The sequence below is a fragment of the Atta colombica genome, unplaced genomic scaffold (genome assembly GCF_001594045.1).
Source record: "Atta colombica isolate Treedump-2 unplaced genomic scaffold, Acol1.0 scaffold9, whole genome shotgun sequence".
NCBI classification, from domain to species: domain Eukaryota; kingdom Metazoa; phylum Arthropoda; class Insecta; order Hymenoptera; family Formicidae; genus Atta; species Atta colombica.
The window spans coordinates 565299-569014 of record NW_017259583.1 but is presented as its reverse complement, the minus strand read 5'-3'; the positions used below and the strand labels follow the sequence as shown (position 1 = coordinate 569014).

Sequence of the window (3716 nt, the reverse complement as noted above, 5' to 3'; positions counted from 1 at the left end):
AGAGCATGACCTTGGAGCCGTGAATATTCGGTTTGGCCGTCGACCTGGAAGCATGGCCGGGAACTCCCCATGATTTTCTGCGCTTGGGATTATCGTAATGAATCCATTTTTCGTCCCCAGTCACAATGCGATGCAAAAATCCCTTCCGTCTTTGACTTTCAAGCAGCTGTTCACAAGCAAACAAACGCCGTTTAACATCTCTCGGCTTCAATTCGTACGGCACCCAATTTTCTTGCTTCTGAATCATTTCCATGGCTTTGAGGCGTTTTGAAATGGTTTGTTAAGTCACTCCCAATGATCGTGCTAATTCTTCTGGATTTTGACACGAGTCTTGCTCAAATAATGCCTCCAATTCTGCATCTTCGAAAACCTTCTCTCTTCCACCGCTATGCCGGTCTTCGACGTCAAAATCACCGTTCTTGAAGCGTTGAAACCACCACCCAAGCGCATAAAATCCACTTTCACTAATAGCGGCCTCACCATAAGTATTTGAGAGCATTCGATGAGTGTCAGCCGCAGATTTCTTCATATTGAAGCAAAAAATTAAAATCTCCCGCAAATGACGAGAATTTGGCTCGTAAACTGACATTTTCAATCGAGAATAACTTTATGATGCAGACACAAATCGACTAATATTTCTATGGGGTTATGTTGACAGATGCCCAAGTTTATTGTATGACGTCTATGATCTATTTATTTCGACCACTACTTATCGCTAAAGCTATCTATAGGAAAACGGCGGAAGCAAAGTTGTACACCTAATAGTTAACAAATGAAATGTTTGAGTATATAAGCTCCACGTACTCAGCTAAGCTACTCAATCTAACATAACTGAACGCGCGCACACACACACACGCGTATAAGAAAGTGATACATACATAGAATACATAGGATTTGTAGGACGAATCTTTTGACAAAAGCATAAAGGATCCTGGATTGTTGAACTTGTTCGTATAACAAGTTTTTATTAAACAATGAGAACCATGACTTATTCTTTGCAAGATTTTTCAGACATACTTAATATTTATGGGGTGTTTTTTCATCAAAGACAATCAGATGTGAATTATTACATCCTTTGTATGTAATGATGTTGTTTGCCTTTATTGAACAAGAATGAAACGATTCATTGTGTTACACAGTATCTGACTATGTCTTTGTTGAAAAACGCCCAAGATTTATCACGTGTTTGCTGGTGTTCGCATGACGATGAAATCGGCCATCTCTTTCACCAACGTCGATTAAGCTAACTGACGATTATAGAATTCATTTAGATCCAGTTTCACAACTTATTATTACTCATTAGTTAAAATAAGTTAAATCTCGTTTAAAAATTAGTCATGAGTTGTGAACCTGAGCCTAAATAAATATCATGTAACCATCGGTTAACTTAGGTAACTGAGGTTGATGAAAGAGACCCATATTCTATTTGATCGATCATATTCTAACATGGCTGATCAAATAGTTAACAAAAGAAATGATGGCGCGAAATGACAGAGTCGCGAGTTTTCCATTCTTGGTCTCACTAAGACATTATAATATGAGTATTCGTATTCGCCATTTTTAATCCTTTTCTCATTCTCTTGCTCCTTAATCCCTTGCTCTCTCTCTCTCCACTCAGCCGCTAAACTAAGAAGGTTGAAGAGAAAAGAGAGAAAATTGAAGAGAGAACAAAGAGAGGAGAAAGGTCTAAAAATGGCGAATGCGAATATCTATATAGTATCTATATAGTAGTGTTCTAGTCTCACTATTCTTTGGTAATTTCTTTGAAGAAAATATCCGTGAAAACCTTAAAGTATTAATAATAGATTTGTTTTTTTATTTCTTCACAAGATTATGCTAAAGCCTACTTTCTCGTTTTCATCAAATTTTAAACATATTTATTTCACTTTAAGATTTTTTTAAGTAATCGCTGCGGCCATGTTGGATTCGTGACGTTATAAGCGAGAAATGACATATTAATTTATGCTGCATTTATAAATAAAGACAATTTGAATAAATCTAAATGATGAGATCGCTTTAAAACATTTATAAAATGGGCGAAAACTGTCTTTTTCTCTCTTGATAATCAATAAATGATCTTAATAGTCATTAAAAGACACGTAAAATGAGCTATATTCGGAAACACACGGTTTGACAATTGTTAAAACGAGTGAAATATATGCTTTTACATATAAAATTTCAAGATTAGTTTCCACTCATTTTTAAGGCTTTCATAAGTATGAGACAAGTTACATTTTCACAATAAGCAAATAATAACGAAATGACATGCAGCATAAATTTCGTTATCAAAACGTCACTTTTCCACGCCTATAAGTTCAATTAATATGATGAGTCACTGTAACACACACACATATACACAAGCACGAGCCCATATACATGTGCTCGCCTTCGGCACGCCGAGAGCATATGGGCTCGTGTTTATGGCTACTGGTTTCGCCAGGCCGCCACGCCATCTGATTCTGTGTCGCCACTATCAATGCAGATGAATTCTTAGCTGAGTACTGTTACGTGCGAGATGCATCGTAGGTGTATAGTATAATGATAAGATTCGAATTCTGTCTTCAGAACAGGTTTTATTTAGAGATAATACAACTGGCAAACTTAAAATTAAGTTGAAAGAACGGTTTACAGGAGTAGATTGACTAAATCTGAGTTGGAAGGATCTTCACTAAGATGAAAGAGGTGAAATTTTGTTGAATATTAGCCAATAATGTAATATGTTCAAAAATATGCGTAAGAGTTGAAAGAAACTGAGGTACGTGAGTTTTTATGACTCAGGAATTCATTTGCTGAACATAAAATATTTGTTAGATATATTCAAAAAAGATCGATAGGGTAAAAAAAAAGGAACAAACACGGATATTGAAAATGAGCAAGGAAATAACAAGGTTTAGCGGGGTCATATTTTTTTTGAATTTAAACAAAAACTTTATATTAAAAATTTATTAAAACATGTAGAGACAAGAATGACGTGGCACGTAACAGTATTCAGAAGTCTTAGTACAAAAAATGTATATTAGTTTAATATAACTATATAAAAAAACAGACTAAGTACATTACTTATTAATTAAATATGATTAAATTAGATGATAGAATAGATAATAAATATTATATAGATAATATTAAATATTAACAATAATAAGTGAAAATCACTGGAGAAATGTTCAAAATAAAAAGATCATATTCTATCAAAGTTGATGTTTAATATTTTTGAGTGAATCTTATAATTTTTCAAGCAAATTGCGCACGCACATGTGTTTCCACACGTTGGCATTTCTGAATAAGTAAATCCTGCTGCAAATTTCTATGGGGAATTTTCCTATGGATTTGCCTAATCATGGTAAATTCAACAGGTCCTAATGGGAGGAGGCTCCTCTTGCTGTAAATTCCCATGGGTTTTTTCATGGGTTCTTATAGAGGATTATAAGGGGCTACGCACAATGAAAGGAATAGGGAACAGGAAATAGAGAATTTCAACCTATCAGAAACTGTGTATTCCACAATACATTTCTGGTTGAAATTCTTATTCTCTGTTCTCTGTTTCCTATTCCTTTCATTGTGCGCAGCTCCTAAGATTCTGTAGGAGCTTATATAGTATAAATAATTGATGACAACAGAAAAAATATCAGGGTGTTTCTTGTCTCAGGCTTGTCTCTTCTCCGAGCTGATAAACTTCCGTCCTGCCACCGAGCCACATAGCTCTGACGCTGATAACT

At 35.0% G+C, this 3716-nt stretch overlaps 1 protein-coding gene across 1 annotated transcript in view; it reads left to right on the top strand.

The window, feature by feature from the left end:
* LOC108693427 overlaps positions 1-3716 on the top strand; it is a 126147-nt gene that overhangs the window by 66916 nt on the left and 55515 nt on the right. The window lies entirely within an intron of this gene.